This window comes from Sabethes cyaneus, chromosome 1, assembly GCF_943734655.1.
Source record: "Sabethes cyaneus chromosome 1, idSabCyanKW18_F2, whole genome shotgun sequence".
Lineage (NCBI taxonomy): Eukaryota > Metazoa > Arthropoda > Insecta > Diptera > Culicidae > Sabethes > Sabethes cyaneus.
The window spans coordinates 115,680,331-115,703,600 of record NC_071353.1 but is presented as its reverse complement, the minus strand read 5'-3'; positions in this window follow the sequence as shown (position 1 = coordinate 115,703,600).

Genomic DNA, 23,270 nt, shown 5'->3' with positions numbered 1-23,270 from the left:
CGTCCGTCGTTCAACCGTGTACCGTATAGCTTGGTGATCGCTATGCGTGTACTCATCTGATACCCCCCAGCCCATGTTGGCAAGCAACGTTGGGCTGCAGAAGGTGATGTCGATGATCGATTGTTGTACCCCCCTACAAAAGGTACTGACGGATCCCACGTTAGCCAGACTTACATCCAGCTTGGACAGAGATTCCAGCAAGCTTTGTCCCCTCGGGGTAGTGCACCTGCTACCCCATTCGACAGCCCAAGCATTGAAGTCTCCTCCAGTGACAACGGGCTTGCGGCCCGTGAGTTCGTCGGTGAGCACGCCTAGCATCCGGTCAAACTGCTCCGACGACCACCTAGGTGGAGCGTAGCAGCTACAGATGCAGACGCCATCGACCACAGCAATCACGAACCCCTCTTGGTCGGACGACACCACCTCCTGGATCGGGTATCTACCCATCACGGCGATCGCTGCCATCCGACCCTTGTCGATTACCCAGTTAGCGCCGCCACGGGGGACCCGGTAGGGATCCGCGATAATGGTAATATCGCACCCCGTTTCGGCTGCCGTTTGTCAAAGCAACTCCTGTGCCGTTTCACAGTGGTGTAGGTTAATCTGTATAACCTGCACCATTATCGTTGCAAGGCTCGCCTATAAGCCGCACACAGTGGGCCACCTGTGGCATGGTTATTTCCCGCTTCGGCTGTGCAGAGCAAGCACCTGGGGGGTTTGCAACATCCCCTGGCGAAGTGACCATCTTCGCCGCATCGCCTGCATAGCTTAGACCGATCGGGGGCCTTACACTTGGCCGCCCGATGGCCAAAGCCCATACACTTGAAACAGCGTTCTATACGCCGTTTCGCTGTCAGTGTACATACCGACCACTCCACCTTAATTTTGCCGGACGCCAACATCTTTCCACCGGCACGTTTAAGGTTGCGGTTTGCATATCTCCGTATGCCTTCCGCAACCGGATGTCTGCGGGTGCCGCATCAACCTTGAGCTGATCCCGCAGAGCATCACTCAGGTCAACTGCCGTCGTAATCTCGTCGAGCTTTTTACACTCGACAAGAACACGCTGCGACAGCGCCTTAACTTGACCCGCTTCGCCCAGGGACTGCTCAACCAGTTCCCTGTAATTCGAACTCTGGACCGTTGGGTCCTTTTTGAGCTCGAAGAGCATATCCCCGGCCTGGATTCGGCGGGTCTTCACTACATTGGCCCCAAGCTCCTGCAGCTTGCGGTACACCCGAACCTTACGAAGTAGTTCAGCATACGACAGCTTATCTGTCAGCTTCACTACTAAGGCGTCGCCCTTATGGACGCGCCTTGGCTTTGGCTTTGCAGCCGCCGCCTCGCTCGGTTTCGGCCGCGGCGGTTTAGGCGGTTTACGCCTAACCACCCGCCATTCCTCCTCCCCGGTCCCGGCAGCACCATCCGGGACCGCCTCCGCACGGTCGCTGGTAGAGGCGCGAGCCGAAGTCCGCTGCCTCTTGGCCACCAACGTTGGTCCATGGTCGGGCGTAGCCGCCTTGCGCTTGGCAAGCGGCGCACGCGCCTGACTAGGCATGGCCACAGCCTTAGCGGCTATGACCAGAGGTTCGGCGATTTCGTATCGCTGCAGAAGCTCTTGCCTCTCCACCTCGGCAGCTATGACGGTAGAGCGGCGGGCTTCCCCTCTTGGGTCGCGCCCCCGATAACGGGGGGCTACCTGTCTTTGTCGTTGGTGATCTTGCCAACTTACTACTTTCATTAAAATTTAGGAACTTGTCCATTCATATGGGTCCAAACTCTAGGCCGCTATCTCCGCTCGTAATTGTGTAGTCGCCTTAACGATCCCATGGTGATCTATGCAAGCAGGGAGGCCATGGCTAGGGACACTCCCCCCTACTCTTCATGGGGGCAGGGATGTCAGCATCCGATCAGCGTTAGTCAGGAATGTATCATCTGAGCCTACACCATCGCACTTTGACGTGAGTCACGAGCTTTGAACGTGCCTAGAGACCAGCCACGGTTTTAACGGGACGGAAGGCAGCTGTACCATTAGCCTACTCGCCGTTTCGGGAAGGTACCACCCTTCCTTACCTAAGGTAGTAGAATAGCACAGCCGTCAGCCCTATAGCGCCGAATCCAAACGTTTATTCCCGCCCGTCTAGTACACCATAATTAGGATCTTCCTGGAACCGATCCTAATGTGCCCATGGCACTCCTGACCCGGCTTTTTTGCTTAAAGTCCTGAGCTCTAATAGGACGCTACGGCGTCCGCAGCTGGCTTATAGGAATTGAGTCCCGCTCGCCTCTTTACACCACTGCGCCACGCTACCCGCAAGCACTACGGCGCCCGCTACCACTACCACTACCGTAGCTCTGCAGGAAATCTGTGGCAAAGGAGAGAAGGTATGGAAGATCCGTGGCGGAAAGGCCCAGTTTTACCAGAGCGGTGGCACTACCAACGAACTGGGAACGGGCTTTGTAGTGCAGGGCGGAATGCGGGATCGCGTGATAGATTGGAAGGCGATCAACGAGAGAATGTGTGTATTGAGGATAAAGGTCCGTTTCTTCAATTATAGCATCATTAACGTGCACTGCCCGCATGAATGTAGACCCGACGATGAGAAAGAAGCGTTCGACGCGAGGCTGGAGGCAAAATACGACAGCTGCTCGTCACGGGACATCAACATCGTCATCGGGAATATGAACGCCCAGGTCGGTAGGGAAGAAATGTATAGACCGGTGGTAGGACCCCATAGCCTGTACACCGACACAAACGATAACGGCCAACGATGTATAAGCTTCGCAGCTTCCCGAGGCCTGGTGATCCGAAGCACCTTTTTCTCGCGCAAGGATATCCACAAAGCCACCTGGAGATCACCTGACCAACGCACAATGAACCAAATTGACCACGTTCTCATAGAGGGCCGGTTTTTTCTAACATCACGAACGTACGCTCCCGACGGGGTGCGGATATTGATTCTGACCATTACCTAGTAGCAGTACATGTGCGCTCAAAGCTGTCCACCGTATACCGGACACGTCAAAGCCGCCCTCCTCGGCTGAATATCAGGCAGCTAGATAACCCGCAAGCTGCCGAGAACTACGCGCGAATACTGAATGAGGCACTGCCTTCTTCCGAGGAGTTAGGTGCTTCAAACCTCGAAGACGGTTGGGGCAGAATACGCTCGGCCATCGGAGAGGCCGCTACCGCGGCACTAGGTATTAACCCTCGGTGTACACAAAATGATTGGTTTGATGGGGAATGTCAACAAGCGGTGGAGGGGAAAAACTGCTTGGAAAAATTATCTAAGTATTGCCACTAGGGAGAACCTGGCCAAATACCGACGAACTAGAAACAAGTTGACCACGAACCTAAGGAGGAAAAAGCGCCAAAAGGAGGACAGAGATCGGGAAGAATTAGAACAACTATTCCCAGCTAATGACACGCGCAAGTTTTATGAGAAGGTGAACCAAACTCGGAAGGGCTACACACCGAAACCTGACATGTGTAGGGACGAGGGAGGGAATCTAATTACAAACGAGCGCGAGGTGGTCGACAGGTGGAAGCAGTTCTTCGACGAACACCTCAATGGCGAAGTCGCAGAAGGAGGCGGAACGGAAATTAACCTAGGAGCGCCCATGGAAGATAGTAACGTCCTAACACCTGATCTCCAAGAAGTCAAACGAGAAATCAGGCTGCTAAAAACCAATAAAGCCGCTGGGAGGACCGCCTACCGGCAGAGGTTTATAAGCATGGCGGAGAAACGCTAGCAAAGGCTCTACACTGAGTTATTTCGAGGATTTGGAAGGAGGAAAAGCTGCCGGAGGAATGGATGGAAGGAGTGGTTTGTCCTATCTACAAAAAGGGTGATCAGCTAGACTGTTGCAACTATCGCGGTATTACGCTGGTAAACACCGTCTACAAGGTACTCTCCTAGATCCTGTTACGCCGGTTGTCACCGATAGCACAAGATTTCGTAGGGAATTATCAAGCGGGTTTCATGGGGGCTCGCGCAACTACGGACCAAATTTTTACTATCTGACAGATCTTGCAAAAATGTCGGTAGTACAACGTGCCCACGCATCACATCTTTATTGATTTCAAAGCAGCATACGATACAGTCGATCGAGACAAGCTATGGCAGATAATACATGAACACGGTTTTCCGGACAAACTGACGCGACTGAGCAGAGCTACATTGACACTCTCGAGTCCCTTCGAGACGCGGCGAGGGTTTAGACAAGATGACGGTCTATCCTGCATGCTGTTTAACATCGCTCTAGAAGGGATGAGCGGGCATCGAAACGAGAGGCACAATTTTTACCAAGGGTAGCCAACTTCTAGGCTTTGCAGATGACTTGGCTCTATGCTGAAGTAGTAGAAGATGAAGAAAAAGAACAACTCCAGAAATTTAAATTTAAGTCTGTTTAATACTCAAAGCTAGTTATCAATGCGAATACTAGACACAACACTTATGTTTATCAAATTTAATTAAATTCAACATATTCGAATGCATGTCGAATTTTGTTTTTGGAATAAAAAACAATGCATTGTCATTTTCACCAGGATGTTTGATGTAAGGCACAAGAAAACTTTGTGAACCAGAATGCTATATTGACCAGTCAATATTGAAAGCAATCGGTTTTGAAACAATTAGAAATAATTCTAGGAATTTTAATAGTAAAAGGTATAAAAAGCATGAATTTCTAGATATTTCCAACCAAAGAAGTAAATCTGTAAATTTCCTAGAATTTCCGGTCACAACCGAATACTGATCATGTGTTACGAAAAGTATGTAGCATATCCTACTATGCGTTAATTTACATAACTCGAATAGCACATAATCTTTTAATCTCAGAGAAAATGAGAGGAAATTATTTCTGCAAACTATTAAAAGTAGAGCTGAATTAAAATAAAATCAGTGACTGTTGTTTTAATGCGAGCAGTTTGCTGTTTGAGGTAATAAATTTCATCATCCAAGAGAACCTGAATAAAATCCAATTTCAGATCCTACCGTGTACCAATCAGTATGAAACATTTCCTTAAAAGTAGTCCTTCGTATTGGTTTACGTTTATTTACATCAAATGCCGGTTTGCAATTGGCAAATATTTAACACTACCGATCCGTGCAGCAAGCAGCAAAGCGGTCATACGGCTGCGGCCAGCGCCAGCCGCCGCCGGTCTTCCGTACTCCCGTTCTCTACTGTATCGAACACATTGCGTTGTTGGCACGAGCTGGTGGTAAAAAGCGAACGGATTAGTAATTAGGAAAACGTTAGGCAGAGAGCTGTAATAAGCTAAAAAGAAATTAAACATCTACAAACTGTGCAGAGAAACGCGGTTCCAACGATTGGGATCTCCGCCGCGCGCGCGGTCAGATCAAAGTGTAGTTCATAACTTGCAAACGCAAGTTTCAGTCAGTGATCGAAGCCGATTCCGCAGGATCGTATATACGGCATTTGCTAAATGAGTGCTTTCGCTTTCTCTTTCTCTCCTTCCCGAGCTTAAGTGCTGTTAGGGCAATCGTTTTAATATATTTTTCTAGATAACTGCTAATTGTCTTTGCGAAACGGTTTGCAGCGGCAGTGCACACCGCCGAACATGAACTTATAATTAATGGTAAATTCTATGTGGTTGGTAAATTAATGATAAAAATTTGGTTCATGAGTACCTACATTCGTTCTAACATAAATGGTGGTAATTCCATTGAGTTTCTACACAAACAATTGTTGCCATCATTATTGGTTGAAACATTCTCTTGCGTTGGAAGCGGTTCTTTTGGAAAAGTATTCCGCGCGAATTTCGCCAATCGATGTGGCAACTGAACTTATGGTTATGAAATGGGAGAAGCCACTGAGAAGAAGCGTCAAACATAGCTCAAGTCATCCCAAGTCCCTACCTAGCGCATCCACGTGGTCATACCCGATTATGCTCGAAAATCAATAGCTATACTAGGAGGTGCGGTGCCGAGGTAACTGAATCTGGAAGGTATAAAATCAACAAAATTTGATTCTAAATTAACTACGGTAACAAATATGTTTTCGCCAAGCATATACTTCCGCTATCTCGCTGAAACCGTTTTGTTCACTTGAAATAATAAGGATAATTAACCTAAATCAATATCTGGATTAAAAGGGCTAAACGTCTACTACAGAATGTTGGTCACTCGAGCCGTGGAGTCGGAAATCTCGCGAAAATAGTCTAATGTAGACCCAGCGTTGAAGAGGAGTTCGTATTTTTGCAGGGTAACGATTCGAAGTCTTTCTTACGGATTTGTCAGAACAAACTGCTGGAGTACTCTCCACAAAGCCTGAAACTTAACCCCATCAAGAACTTGTGGCCGATTCTCAATGCCAGAATTGACAAAACTGGTGATACCAATAAAAAAAATTGTTTGAAGCCCTGGGAAGAGCTAGATCCACAGACCACAGCACCTACAGAACGTGGTGCATAGCATACCGAAGCACCTGAAGGCCAGAGAAGGCATTGACACAAATGCTTTACTTTTACTTTAATCACAGACAAACAGACGAAACATTCGCGTTAATTCCATCAACCATTCAAAAACCACTCATTTCTCAAAACAGGTTGTTTTGCAACAAAGCCACACCGCGGCGCTCGATTGTTGCTTCGAGTTTTCAGTTTCAAACCATACAAATGTAAAAACCCGAATTAATCCACCTAGCGGTGTGACCTTGCCTTTCTACTGTAACAATAATTATTTTTTATTTTCTCAGAAACATCTATAATGAAGTTGACTCTATTTTTAAACAAAATCCTTATTTAATAGTAAAATTCACAAGAACGTACTGTGGGCAATAATTATATTTTCTTTCCTAGGGTGTGAAATATTTGTAAGCGTCATTTAATTTACTTTACCAACACCTTATTTTTTATATTTAAGTATTTAAGTAGATGGCCTTAACTTTTGGAGCTTTAGAGCCACATAAAAAGTTTGTTTTGAATTTACAATATGAAAAATGTGTTCATATAAAATGTGAAATGTTCATATGAAAACTGTGTGTACAAATATCTTAATATTTTCACCACAGCTTTCTGACCATGCGCTCAAAAATTATCATCTATCAAAAACAAGAATTCTGCATAATTACACAAATAATTATTGCGCGAATATTTCCTTTTTCATGTTTAAAAAAAAAGGATATCTAGAACAAAAAGTTTGACCTCAAAAATTTTTCTATAAGTGATTTAAATGCTTGACTTCAATTACGTAATATATCTTAGATGAAAACATAACTAGGTAGAGCATTAGATATAAAAAACGAAACAGAGAAATTGGGCTTTTCCTTAGCTGGCACTTCTTCAGATGATTAGTTTTGCGCAAAACTTGAGCTTCTTTTATACGTATTTTCATGAACTTGATCCCATCGTTTTTACGTTGTTGTCTGTTAGAGGGTTAAGCAAACGAGATGAGATAAAAGAAATAGTGCAAAAGCAGAGCCATAAGCATGCTTGAGGTTGAGGATATTATCGTTTTTCAGCGCTTGCCTTTTTCGTCCCACGTGTGCAAAATTTGTTTGAAATTTGTATGAATTTATTTGGGAAAATCAACTCATTAACATTTTCAATTCTGTACAGCACTATTCCTATATGCTTAAATCAACTGATTTTTTTGCTTCTGCTTGTCTAGTCCGATTGCGAGTAACAGCAGGTGAATAAAACGATAAATGAAATATTTCTCACTTTTCTTGATATTTGCAAATTTGATTATTGATAATTGCAAATACATGGACATTGGACACATATAAGCATACATACATACATATATACATATATATATACATACATACATACATACATACATACATACATACATACATACATACATACATACATACATACATACATCGCACACATTGAATACAATCAACATTTGATTGATATGTTTTGATTTCACACGTTTTAACGGTTTAATATACGGTGCTTAAGTGTTAAAGTTTGAATAACTTTTGAATGAACCGTCCGATTTTAAATAACTCGGTTTCGTTTGATAGATCTCAGCAGTAATTTTCAAATAATAATAAAATGTGTGATGTTTTTCATTGAATTAATTCTTAAATGTTACAAAAATAGGTTTTAAATACTATTTTTTCACATTTCTTTATGCAACTTTCAAACTACAAGTCCAATCGTCATAAAATTTGGAAGTTAAGGGTTTGTAAGGCTCCTCTTTCAAATGCAAACAATTTTGTTCAAATCGGTTAAGGGATCTATGATATAATGAAGTCCCATATTTTTCGTATTTTTGTACATAACTTTTGAACTAAAAGTCCGATCAGTATGAAATTCAATAGCGAACAATGGGACAACTAGACCTTTCATTTGACACTAAGATCATCAAAACCGGTCCAGCCATCTCTGAGAAAAGTGAGTGAGGAAAAAAGCGTTCCACACACACACACACACACACACACACACACACACACACACACACACACACACACACACACACACACACACACACACACACACACACACACACACACACACACACACACACACACACACACACACACACACACACACACACACACACACACACGCACGCACGCACACACACACACACACACACACACACACACACACACACACACACACACACACACACACACACACACACACACACACACACACACACACACACACACACACACACACACACACACACACACACACACACACACACACACACACACACACACACACACACACACACACACACACACACACACACACACACACACACACACACACACACACACACACACACACACACACACACACACACACACACACACACACACACACACACACACACACACACACACACACACACACACACACACACACACACACACACACACACACACACACACACACACACAGAAATTGCTAAGTTTTCGAAACTGAGTCGAATGGTATAAGACATTCGACCCGCTGGGCCTTTTTTTCCATTTTCTTCCAAGTGATTTCTATACCTTTATACTATATTTTCATATATTTACGAAGGGCAAAGTAGGCTCGATTTCTCGCTTGGATGCGCCGCAGGATCTCCTTACTAGTGTTGTTGTCCGCGGTCACCAGCGATCCCAAATACCCGAAGTCCTCTACCACTTCTAGTTCGTCGCCGTCAACGGTAACCGTCCGTGGGAGACGCGCGTTTGTTTCCTTTGAGCCTCTTCCTTTCATGTATTTGGTCTTGAACTCTCCTAGACTCCGCTTTCAGTCTGGCGTAGATTGCCTCCGCCGTCGCAAAGTTCCTGGCAATGATATCGAAGTTATCTGCAAAGCCTAGAAGTTGGCTACTCCTGGTAAAAATCGTGCCTCTCGTTTCGATGCCCGCTCGTCGGATCACCCCCTCAAGAGCGATGTTGAACAGCATGCAGGATAGACAGTCACCTTGTCTCAACCCTCGCCGCCTCTCGAAGGGACTCGAGAGCGTCCCAGAGATGCGTACGAAACACATCACTCGATCCAATGTAGCTCTGATCAGTCGCGTCAGTTTGTCCGGAAAACCGTGTTCATGTATTATCTGCCATAGCTTGTCTCGATCGACTGTATCGTATACTGCTTTGAAATCAATAAAGATGTGATGCGTGGGCACGTTGTACTACCGACATTTTTGCAAGATCTGTCGGATAGTAAAAATTTGGTCCGTAGTTGCGCGAGTCCCCATGAAACCCACCCGATAATTTCCTACGAAATCTTGTGCTATCGGTGACAACCGGCGTAACAGGATCTGGGAGAGTACCTTGTAGACAGTGTTTACCAGCGTAATACCGCGATAGTTGCAGCAGTCTAGCTGATCACCCTTTTTGTAGATAGGACAAACCACTCCTTCCATCAATTCCTCCGGCAGCTTTTCCCCCTTTCAAATCCTCGAAATAACTCAGTGTAGAGCCTTTGCTAGCGTTTCTCCGCCATGTTTATAAAGCTCTGCCGGTAGGCGGTCCTCCCAGCGGCTTTATTGGTTTTTAGCAGCCTGATTTCTCGTTTGACTTCTTGGAGATCAGGTGCTAGGACGTTACTATCTTCCATGGGCGCTCCTAGGTTAATTTCCGTTCCGCCTCCTTCTGCGACTTCGCCATTGAGGTGTTCGTCGAAGAACTGCTTCCACCTGTCGACCACCTCGCGCTCGTTTGTAATTAGATTCCCTCCCTCGTCCCTACACATGTCAGGTTTCGGTGTGTAGCCCTTCCGAGTTTGGTTCACCTTCTCATAAAACTTGCGCGTGTCATTAGCTCGGAATAGTTGCTCTAATTCTTCACGATCTCTGTCCTCCTTTCGGCGCTTTCCTCAGGATCGTCGTCAGCTGGTTCCTAGCTCGTCGGTATTTGGCCAGGTTCTCTGTAGTGGCAATATTTAGATAATTTTTCCAAGCAGTTTTTCTCCTCCACCGCTTGTTCGCATTCCCCATCAAACTAATCATTTTGTGTACTCCAAGGGCCAATACCTATTGCCGCAGTAGCGGCCTCTCCGATGGCCGAGCGTATTCTGCCCCAACCGTCTTCGAGGTTTGAAGCACCTAACTCCTCGGAAGAAGGCAGTGCCTCATTCAGTACTCGCGCGTAGTTCTCGGCAGCTTGTGGGTTATCTAGCTGTCTGATGTTCAGCCGAGGAGGGCGACTTTGACGTGTCCGGTATACAGTGGACAGCTTTGAGCGCACATGTACTGCTGCTAGGTAATGGTCAGAATCAATATCCGCACCCCGACGGGAGCGTACGTTGGTGATGTTAGAAAAAAACGCCCTCTATGAAAACGTGGTCAATTTGGTTCATTGTACGTTGGTCAGGTGGTCTCCAGGTGGCTTTGTGGATATCCTTGCGCGGGAAAAAGGTGCTTCGGATCACCAGGCCACGGGAAGCTGCGAAGTTTATACATCGTTGGCCGTTATCGTTTGTGTCGGTGTGCAGGCTATGGGGTTCTACCACCGGTCTATACGTTTCTTCCCTACCGACCTGGGCGTTCATATCCCCGATGTCTCGTGACGAGCAGCTGTCGTACGTTGCTTCCAACCTCGAGTAGAACGCTTCTTTCTCATCGTCGAGTCTACCTTCGTGCGGGCAGTGCACGTTAATGATGCTATAATTGAAGAAACGGCCCTTTATCCTCAATACACACATTCTCTCGTTGATCGCCTTCCAATCTATCACGCGATCCCGCATTCCGCCCTGCACTACAAAGCCCGTTCCCAGTTCGTTGGTAGTGCCACCGCTCTGGTAAAACTGGGCCTTTCCGCCACGGATCTTCCATACCTTCTCTCCTTTGCGAGAGATTTCCTGCGGAGCTACGATGCCGAGTTTGCGGGGTTCCAGCTGTTCAATCAGAACCCGCTCGCAACCTGTGAAATTTAGCGATCTGCAGTTCCAAGTCCCGAGTCTCCATTCGTCGTCCTTGTTCCGTCGCCTAGGTCGATGCCGAATATTCCGCTCCGAATATGCTTGAATGTTGTTAGTTTTTGAATTTAGGCGTGTAGCCGTACTGGGGCAACACTACCGAGTCTCGCGATGGGGCTGCCATCTTATAACGCCGAGACTCACTATACCTCTTTCCCGGTTAGTATACGACCTTAGTTTCCACCGGGGTTGGTTACCCGATCTCCGCTAAGGTTGCTCATATTCCGGCTGGTACCACGAGGAGGTCGGGATCGGAGTTGCTGGATAAGAGGCTAACGACCACTATGGGGTCTATATTCCGCATTATCCAGCCGTTTACCAACCATTACTTTATAACTGTTATTGTTTGTACCATAGAGGCGCGTTCGGTCTACCGGAAAAAACAACACAGACACCACAGTTATAAATGGGCCTAAAATAGTCGCCTAAAAACCATAGTCGCCATTTCGCGAAGCTATAACTCAATGTTAAAAGCGTTTTATTATTACCAAAATGCACTCAGATATTCAGTAAGTGTTATCCAATCAATTGGTATGAAAATATTGTCTTGAATAAATATAGTTTCAAATAGGGCGATCGGCTCGACTGCTGAAACTATCAAGGCATAACGCTGGTGAACGCCGCCTACAAGGTGTTCTCTCAGATCCTGTTACGCCGGCTTTCGCCGATAGTACACGGTTTCGTGGGGGAAATCAGGTGGGTTCCAAGGGGGCTCGCGCAACTGCGGACCAGATATTTACCATCCGACAAATCTTGCAGAAATATCAGGAGTACAACGTGCCCACGCCTCATATGCTTATTGATTTCAAAGCAGCACACGATACAATACAGTTGATCGAGACCAACTATGGCAGATAACCCAAGCAGATGGCAGAACACGGCTTTCTGGATAAACTGACGCGACTGATCAGAGTCACATTGGATCGAGTGATGTATTTCGTACGTATCCCGGGAGTGCTCTCAAGACGCGGCGTCAGGAACTACGATGGCGATGACGATCTACGCCAGACTGAAAGCGGAGTCTAGAAAGATTGGGCCAAAAACAAATGCGTCGAAGACCAAATACGTAGTAAAAGGCTCAAAGGAAACAAACGCGTGCCTTCCACGGACGGTAACCGTTGACGGCGACGAACTAGAAGCGGTAGATGACGTCGTGTATTTGGGATCGCTACTCAGGCCTACTTTGCCCTTCGCAAAATGCTTCTATCACGCAGGATACGCCGTCGTACGAAGCTGATAATGTACAAATCCTTATTAGAGTGGTTGTTCTTCATGGACTAGAAGCGGTAACGCTGCTCACGAAGAATATGTGCGGTCTTGCTGTGTTCTAGCGGAAAGTGCTGCGGACGATATTTGGCGGAGTATTAACTCACCCAATCAGACGGAATCATAAATCGACCACGTTCTGATAGATGGTCGGCACTTTTCAGACATTATCGGCGTCACATCCTATCGGGGCACCAACATTGATTTGGACCACTACCTAGTGATGATTAAGATGCGTCAAAAGCTATCTGTCGTGAACAACATACAATACCGGCGCCTGTCACGGTATAATCTAGTGCGACTGAAGCACCCGGATGTTGCCGAAAGACTCGCGTTATCTCGTGAAACCACGCTGCCGGAAGAGGTGAGCTGGATAAAGCCCCTTTTGAGGACTATTGGAATACCGTGAAAACAGCCACCAACAGCGTAGATGAGGACGTCCTGGGCCGTGTGGCAACGAATTGACGTAACAATTGGTTTGACGAGGAGTGCCAGCAGATATTGGATGAGAAGAACGAAGCGCGGGTACGCATGCTGCGTAGAGTCACGTGATATGTGGCCGACTCTTCCAGGCGAAGAAGCTCAAGCAGCTGTACCGCTTTCACGACACACGGAAGTTCTATCAGAGACTCAACAAATCTCGCATAGGTTTTGTACCACGGTTCCAAATGTGCAGAGGTAAAGATGAAGCACCCGGATGTTGCCGAAAGACTCGCGTTATCTCGTGAAACCACGCTGCCGGAAGAGGTGAGCTGGATAAAGCCCCTTTTGAGGACTATTGGAATACCGTGAAAACAGCCACCAACAGCGTAGATGAGGACGTCCTGGGCCGTGTGGCAACGAATTGACGTAACAATTGGTTTGACGAGGAGTGCCAGCAGATATTGGATGAGAAGAACGAAGCGCGGGTACGCATGCTGCGTAGAGTCACGTGATATGTGGCCGACTCTTCCAGGCGAAGAAGCTCAAGCAGCTGTACCGCTTTCACGACACACGGAAGTTCTATCAGAGACTCAACAAATCTCGCATAGGTTTTGTACCACGGTTCCAAATGTGCAGAGGTAAAGATGGATGTATTTTGACTGACGACCGCGCAGTGATAGAAAGGTGGAAACAGCACTACGATGAACACCTGAATGGCGTTCAAGCGGAGACTTCATTGATGCAGCAAGCAACGGAGATGTCCTACCCCCATCGATACGCGAAGTAAAAGAAGCCAACTAGCGGCTGAAGAACAACGAAGCAGCAGGAAAGGATGGCATTAGAGCGGATCTTATTAAAATGGGCCCGGACAAGTTGGCCGGTTGTTTGCATCAATCGATTGTCAAGATTCGGGATACGGAACAACCACCGGTGGAGTGCCCTATTTACAAGAAAGCCAATAAACTGGATGTGAGAGCGATCACTATCCTGAATGCCATCTACACAGTGCTTTCCCAATTCATCTTTCTTCGACTGTCGCCCATAGCCAAAAGATCCGTGGGAAGTTATCAAGCCGGCTTCATGCAGTGTCGATCCACAACGGACCAAATCTTCACTCTGCGGAAGATCCTCAAGAAGTGCCGTGAATTCCGAATCACCATGCTTGATCTGTTTACTGATTTCAGAGCCGCATATGATAGCGTAAACCGACAAAACTGTGGAAAATTTTAGACAAAAACGGTTTTCCGAGTAAGTTTACTAGACTTATCCTGGTTACGATCAGTGATGTAAAAAACTCGAAATCTCAAAACTCATCAAAAATCAAAATCAACTGTGAATCGTGTCAACTTGTTCCTATGCAGAAAAAACTCACGCGTGAGTTTTTCTGTTTTCATAGCAAGAAGCACAAAACTCACACATATTTCTTCCCGCTTGATCATATTCTGCTTTGCTTAAACTGCTACCCGGAGCTATACACCTATACATACAAATTCGTTGTTGAACAGCATAGGCATTCTCTCGTGCGATACCTAACTGTGACTGAGCGTAAGAGAATGAATCTCTAAATAAATCGTAAAGTCAAACAAAAACAAACATTTAAACAACATGTTTATCTCATTCTTATTAGGCTTTTTTTTCTAGTTAAGAAAATGTCGATTCCCGCGAAGGAAAAATGTAAATTCTGCCAATTTGTTTGCCATCTTCATTCATGAATGTGTGCTAGCGTTTTTCGCAGCTGATGTTTACTCTGGTGGTTAATTTTCTTTCGCTCTCTGGTTCATTGTATGAAATGCCAGCTGTGGAAGAAGTAAGCAGAATGCTCACAGCTGAATTTAATTCACAGCGCATAGCAGCAGAGACATCGCATATAATAGCGAGAGAAATTCATATGTGAGTTCGACGCTTCTGATCAAAGTTGAAATTTCTTGTGCTTGAAATCTCATTGAGTTTTTTGTTGCTATGAATTTTTCAACACTAGTTGGGATGTGAGCCAGTACCGTGGCAATCGACGGGGATGAGTTTGAGGTAGTTGATTTAATACACCTTGGCTCATTGCAACAGAGGTCAACAATACCAGCTGACAATATGCGTATTATCAGCGGAGGTCGCTCCTACTACGGACTGCACAAAAACTTGCGGTCGAACAGTATGAACCCCCGTACGAAGTACATATTGTACAAAACGCTTATTAGACCGGTTGTTATTTACGGGTATGAAACGTGCTAGAAGTGGACCTACGAGCCCTCGGAGTTTTCTAATGGCGGGTGCTAAGAATAGTGTTCGACATCGGAACGAAAATTGAAGTCCGGGTTCCGGTCCGGTCCGGTCCGGTAAAAAATCGGAACGAATTTTTTAGGTCCGATTTCGTTCCGGTCCGATTTAGCTCTGTTCCGGTTCCGGTCCGATTCCGGTCCGGAAGTCCGAAATTGTCCGGATGCAAAATTGACCAATTTTTAAAAAATAGGTAAATGTCAAAGGCAAAGCTTTGAATGTGTGGAACCTTCCGTAACTACTAAACGCTAACCGGCCTGAAACGGATAATTTAAAAAAATGGAAATGCGACACCATTAACTGATGCTTGGTAGCTTACCAATCATGGAATGGTACACTTTTAGACATGAAAGTCAGCTTTTAATTAAATAATTGCCTGTCAATCGCCAGTTTATGTTCTGAATCTTTGAATTTGAAAATTAATTCAAATTCGCGATTTTTTATTTTCTCAGGAAACTTCCAATCAACTTTTACAGTTTTCTCGGACATCACTTGCTTCAAAAGTTTATAACTTTTGAACAATTTGTTTTATGAAACGGCAAAAAATTCTTAGCCACTTGACAAAAATACCAGTTGGAAAAAATATTTCTCACGGTGGTGGAAAACTCCTGTAGAAAAAAAAAATCACTGCAGTGAAATTTTTGACACTAAAGGGCCAAACAGAATGCTGCGTCAACGCGTCCGTCAGCGTTATTCTGACAGTTTTCCCATGGGTTTACTGTCAAATTGACGCTGACGGATGCGTTAACGCTGCATTCTGTTTGGGCCTTAACAGATAAATGAATTATCTAATAAGAAAAAAATACAGTGGACTCTTGGAAAAGTTAACTCTCTGAAAAGTTAATTGTTCAGAAAAGTTAAGCGAATATTAGCTCCCATGCAACACATGCAATTTTTGCCTTAACTTTTCTGAGAGTTTAAATTTTTTGGTTATCCAAAGCGTTCATTCACACACGTGTGGTTTCCTTCTATCTTTAATTCTCCTTTTTCGATTTCTTAACGCCTTTTCACAGTTTCTTACAGAGTCTCATCATAACTGGGATTAAATTAAACTCTTGTACCGGACAGTTGTAGCAACAGTTCAATACGGGCACATACTTTTCTCAGGATTTTTGATAACATACTGGAAAAGCGCAAACTTAGATTGAATTTTAAATGCTAAAGAAGGAACAGCAGGGACGAAAAATAAACGCGAACATTACCAAAACGTTGGCGTTGATTTCGAAAAATCAAAAGTTAACTAGTATAACCGACTATTTTAAATTTACTGAAAGGAACTAAGTATTATTCCATAAAGAGGTTTTTTTTCTTTTTTTTTCTTTTTTTCGGGTTATCTAACTGGTCGCTTAATCTTCTATACCTATAAAAATGGATTTCTGTCTGTCTGTCTGTCGGTAAGTTCCTTATAGAATCGAAAACTACTGAACCGATCGGCGTGAAAATTTGCATTGTAGGATTTTTGGGGCCGAGGAAGGTTCTTATGATGGTCAGAGACCCCTCCCCCCACCAAGAGGGAGGGCTCCCATACAAATCAAACACAAATTCTGCATAACTCGAGAGCTAATCAGGCAAATAGATTAAAACTTGACATAAGGGTATATTTGGAGATAATTTTTTTTAATGGTGCACCCTTCTTCTCTTTAGGAGGGGAATTATGACCCCTCCCCCTTTAGGGGAATGAAATACAAATTTCCTCATAACTCGAGAACTAATCAAGCAAATGGAACCAAATTCGGCATGTGGGGGATTTTGTAGGCAGGATTTTTTTGTCATGACTTTTCCATAAAACATAACAGACAATAACAAGACCACCAAAAACTTTCTGCAGCCCCCCGCAGAAATCAGCTCTGTCTAGGTTGATTTGTTTTCCTAGGTCTACCTCTATTACTTTCCTTCAGTTGGATCCGAACGAGCGACAACGAGTGAGGAGAGGATCACCCCGAGGATCGAAATGGTACTTTTCATGAAAAGGTTTTCCGTGAAATGGGACATTCCGCGTAAGGTTTTTCGCGAAATGGTATTCAGCGAAATGTTATACAATCACGGCGCATATTTAAGTGCTATCCGCTTAACAGGGGGATTGTTTTCTACTTTATTGTTAGGAAAAATTGAAAATTTGTAAATTAAAATACCCATGCTCTCATAGTGACGTAACTGCCAAAATGAGTTATCTTAGGTTGAGCTCCTCAGAAACTTGCTAAACTCGAGATTGTGACAGATTCACGATTTATGTACAACACATTTTAATTTGTGGCAATACGAAGTTTGCCGGGTCAGCTAGTAGCATATAACACTCTGCGCTGAGCCCTTTTGTGATGTTAACAAAGTGTCAGGGAGACCTCAAACATCAGTTATACCTGACGAGGCAGGCAATGTCGCCCACTTAAAAACAGGTAGAGTCCCAAGTCCGGCCCTGCGTAGACTCCATGAACTGGCTCTAAGATCTCTCTGCGAAAGGCCGGAATGCCATATTTGAAATATAATGATGACGATGATGATGATAATGATGATGATGATGAGAAGAAAAATGATAGATCGAATTTGTAAATGTGCTTTGGACTTTTTGTACTACTTGAGTTAGACTAATCTCATATTTTTATTCTTGACCTTGAAATGCGGTCATACTTGAGTTGTAAAATGTAGTATAGTGAAGTGGAGGATTCGTCAGCCCCGTCTGACACCGGTCATCAACCGCGCGGCCGCTTTCTATTTTCTAACACAAACAACGACAAATGAACTAATAGGAAAGACAAATTTCGGAGCATTGGCGGTTATCAACTTATCAGGGCAAATTGAATCTTTCATTCCCCCAGCATTTATGCACTGTCCCAAGATACACAGTAAATTGAGCGCAGTACAACTCGGACGTTCGCGGTAGTCGACAGAAGTTTTAGAGCTTATAAAGCTTTATAGAGACGCACCCGCCTTCCTACCCTCGAGACCAAAGAGCTAGTGCAGTAAAGCTGTGGGCTTAAACGTCTCTCTAAGACTCAACCCCTCCCTATCGACAGACCCCGCGGCCGGCCATCAGAGCACAGGTCAGCCACGGGGTCAGTGCAAAAATCCTACTGACTATTTAGCAGCACCGCCCAGCCGAGACTCGAACACACGACACGAATTGACCTAATTTTCCCATCTGCTATCTAAGCACTTCTATTATTATACCCGTAATCATTATAGAGTGGTCCTTCGGCATCCAACAGGATCTGGTATCCCACTTACATCCCCTTACTAGCCCTAAGCCAACCAATCCGACATTTTTCGGACATATTTGTGACAGCTGTAAATAGGGATGAATCCCAAAAACATTCATCTATTAATTATCAGAGATCCCCATACTGGCCTTATTCTTAAACGGAATAAAAGCACTTTCTGAACAACGCAACAATCGCATTTGGTAAATTTTCACCCCGAGTTCCTCTTGAAATCACAAAAGTATTTTGACATATACCCACAAAGCCCTACACCACGACAAGGTTCAGTTTTATCGTAGGGAAGCATTATTTCATAAAGATCTTGCTACATATTTCTTTATGTTACAACTTCCAGATACTTAAAAATGAGTATTCTGCATCCGAGAATATATTTTTCGCTTTTGTGTTTATCATTTTCAATGACTCTTAGGACTACTCACAAAAGGTAATATTTCGAAAAAGTTAATCGACCCATTCACCAATCGATTAACTTTTCCGAGAGTCCACTATATTTCAAAATTTCTTAAGACTTAGAACATGGGCTTTCCAACATTTGATTAGAATTTTGCACCGTCATAGAAAATGATGTGGAAAGCTTGTTCCAACTAATATTTTTCCTGGATTGCTGAGAAAATTTTATTGCATTTTCATAAAAAAAATTGTTCTGCAATGCTTGGTTTTAAAACTATAAACTTTCGAAATGAGCTGTGTTCGAAAAAATCGAAAAATTTCTAGTGGAGTTTTCTGGGAAAATAGGACAGGATATTGTTTTCATTAAAAAGTTAACATCCTATACTCGTAAGCAAAATTTCATGAAAATCTGAGACTCTTCGGCCTAAACCTATACGATAATTTTGAAAAATCCGATGAAACTATTGAGTTATCTTTCATATTGGACCATAAGCGTGAATATCGGTTACCTTTGAAATTAAATTTTGAGGGATCATAAGGCACGAACCGATGCTGCGAAACGTTCGGTTTTAAGACCCACAGATATTTTCTAATTTTTCAAAAATAAATCGATTCGCTGGACTTGTTTTGGAGCCTTCAACAGAAAGTGTATTATTGCTAGCGAAATTATTGCCTTTCCTCAATACTGAGGAAGTGAAAGGAAATTAGTTTTAAGCATACAAAGCAAGTCCTAGTCATCGTTTCCACTGCGGTCAGTTTTACGATCAAAAGTGCTCCGGACTTTTCCGGACTTTCAACGGAAGACCTGGTCCGGTCCGGTTCCGGAACGCTTCGTTCCGGTTCCGGTCCGATAAAAAATCGGACTCAAAAATTTCGTTCCGATCGGACTTCGGACCGGGTATCGGACCGGACTTTCCGGACTTTACCCGGTCCGATGTCGATCACTAGCTAAGAACCATGCTTGGCGGCGTGTAAGAGAACGGTGTAAGGGGGCGGAGAATGAACCACGAACTCGCGCGTCTTTACGGCGGACTCAGTATTCAGAAAGTATCTAAAGCTGAACGGATACGTTAGTCAGGATATGTTGCTAGAATTCCGCATGGCTATCCTGCAAAAAAGGTTTTCCCCTCGAACCCGGTAGGGACAAGACGAAGGGGAGCACAGCAAGCGAGATGGCAAGACTAGGTGAAGCGTGGTCTGGAGAGCACTGGGTGCCCGCGGAACTGGAGACCGGCTGTCATGGAATAAATTAGATGGAGAAATTACTTTGCGCAGGCCTACCTAACAAGACATAAGGCCAACTAAGAAAGTAAATAAGGGCAATTGAATTAACACTTAAGAAGTTGTGTACCGCTACTTTTTATCCAAGCTGGGGATCCGTGTACCAGATCCCAGGCCATGTCGATCGCCGGTAGAGATAAACCTTTGAACCGCGGCGGACAAAAGGAAGACGCCACAACTTTCTTATTAAGCGTGCGACGTACTTCAAACAATACAAACACTGGCGAGTTGAGTTTTTTTTAGACACAACTTAAATGCTATTTTGGCAATATACACTGAAGTCGCTTTTTACGCGGTTTTTTTACGCGACTATTTTTACGCGGTTTTCGGAATTTACGCAGATGTGCTCAAAACGTCTATTTTTTCGCGTAGTATTGAAATCCACAAAGTTTTTTACGCGAAATTTTGGTTTTTTTACGCGGTTTTCGGAATTTACGCGGTTTTTTTCACACGGTTTTCGGAATTTACGCGGTTTTTTACGCGGTTTTGATTTACGCGGGACGTATCCTACGCGTAAAAAGCGACTTGAGTGTATACGGAAACTTTACTGCTAACCTTATTATAGTGCTGACAATGCTGACACGAATTTTGAATAGAATTTTGGATGCTATTTTGCAACACCTATGCAGTCAAAGAGCTAATATACAACAACGTGCAGTGTAAAATGCCCGTTATGCCAATAAGCGGTTGATTTGCTGCTTATGTTAATCCTTATTGATTACCTCTTCCTCCGTCTGTTGCAGTCAAACTACCGGCCGAGAAGTTTCAATCTGATTTGTTTACTAACCGGGACGACGAAACTATACAGGCACTTACTACTTACAAGTCACTTACAAGTCACTGCTCCGACGATCCACAAGGCCTGGGAGGACGAGTGGGTTCGAATTTTTCGCTCTTTCCCCTTCACGCCTGCTCCCTTTGTGTTGGATCCTATCAACATCTTTGTTTCATTATTTTATTCTACCGTCCGTTACGTTAATTGTAAAAAAAATATCGTTATAAAAATTTAACTAAATGCCTGACCTCATTAAAAGGTTCAAGACAAACCCCAAGGTTGGTCTACATTCTTCATAGTTGACTTCGAAATTCCCAGTTTCTTGGTCATGTTACATCCAGATTGATCTTTTTTCCGTCGAATTCGTTTCCGACTCGTTTGATGGCTTCCGGTGTCCTTACAGCGCGTTTACGGCCAAGTGTGTGGAGTATTTTCCAAGAACCGGTTTGCTTGTCTCGCTTAATGGTACGAAAGAAGAATCTTTCGTTTATTCCGAGGGGCTGCAGCTTCTTTAAAAACTCACACGGTCGAAAATTTTTCTAAAACAGACTTATCACAAGTTCCCTTTTTGCGTTCATGGTTCCCACGTCTTTTAAACGACTGGAAATTCAAAACAAATTTGCAAGCTGTGTTTGAATCACTCTAGACGAAAAATATGCAGACAGATCTGTGATTGAGCCATTTTTAATTAAACATGTACAGGAAACCAGCTAACCGACACCGTTATCTTATGTATTTGCTTTGTGTTGACAAGAGCTAACATTACTGCCTACTTTAAAATGTTGCGACAATGTTTGATGAATGTTTGTCACTATTGCATGGAAGTTAGGACAACAACAAGTTATCGTAGCTGTTTATCATAGATACAGATGTTTCATGACAACCATGTTGCTGCCTGCAATAAAGACACACTGCTGTATGCAATAGGGTAGACGCACCATTAGTGGTGGTAGTATCAGTAGTGGTGGAAACTCGAATTATTCCATTGTTTTTGCTTTTGCTTGTTTGATACTTATCAAATAATACTGTTACTGGTTGTTCGATACTTATCAAACTTGTACCAAAATCTGCAAAAATAATGGAATAATTGAAGTTTCCACCACTACTGGTACTACCACCACTAATGGTGCGTTTACCCTACGTATTATACGCAACAAAAGCAATCCTAATCATGTCACACTGTGTCAGCAGTGGCAGTGTTTGGTAGTTGCTAAGGGAAGGTAACATTGTACGCCAGACTTTGGGTCAAAGCAAACTAGTCATTTTCTTAAGGTTTTTGCTGTTTGGCCCTTTTGTTCAAGTTGCTGATAAAGTATTGTCTTTAACGAGCTGACTTCACCAATCACCAACAAACAACCCGAGCAAAGTTTTAGAGCAAATTGAAAACAAAATTTGATATCTTGATGTAACGGATTTTGGATACTCGGTGTGATTTCATTTTGGTCGACTTAGCGGTTAAAATATCCAAATTGATTGCAAAAATTCCACGCCGTGAAATTAAATTGAATATTATTTTTGCTATCAAAAATATCAAACGGAATACTAATCTGGCTGTTACACAATATTAATAGGAAAGTAGAATTAGTTGTCATTTTACTATCATATCATTGTCATTTTGCTATCATCCATATAATTTAAACCAATCATTTTATTAGAAAAAAATTTATATAAAAATAAATTAATTTAAATATTGAAGGTTTATTTACATCATAAATAGGATCTGTCAACACTTTTTCTTTCAATAAAAATGAAAAACAAAATGATTGCAAATTCTGATACATTCTAAGTGCCATTTTGAGTTGGTAACAAAACATGTTTTCTAGTTGATATCAACAGCAGAATATGTAAAAAAATTGAAATACTTTTGTTGTGAATCCTTGCTCGGGAAGTGCTAGTGAGAGCGAATGTGTATCAAAATATAATCTTACCGAAAGTTATCCTTCTCAGTGGTGTGAAGGGACATACATTTGTCCTACTATTTTGTTATCGTGATACATATGTTTGTTTTATAGGCAGAGAATAACTAGTTTATCGCTCTTCGTTTTTGTCGGTTATTTCTGCGTGTGAACAATGATATTTGGATTCCCTGATTATGATATCTCGTTTACTCTAACGCAGACATATTAACCAGTGTTGCCACATATTCATCTGTACTGGAAGGGGCAAAAATCTTTTTCATCTGTACTTTTTCTTCCAAAAATCTGTACCAAAATCTGTACCATTAAAAATATTTATTGTATATAAAAAT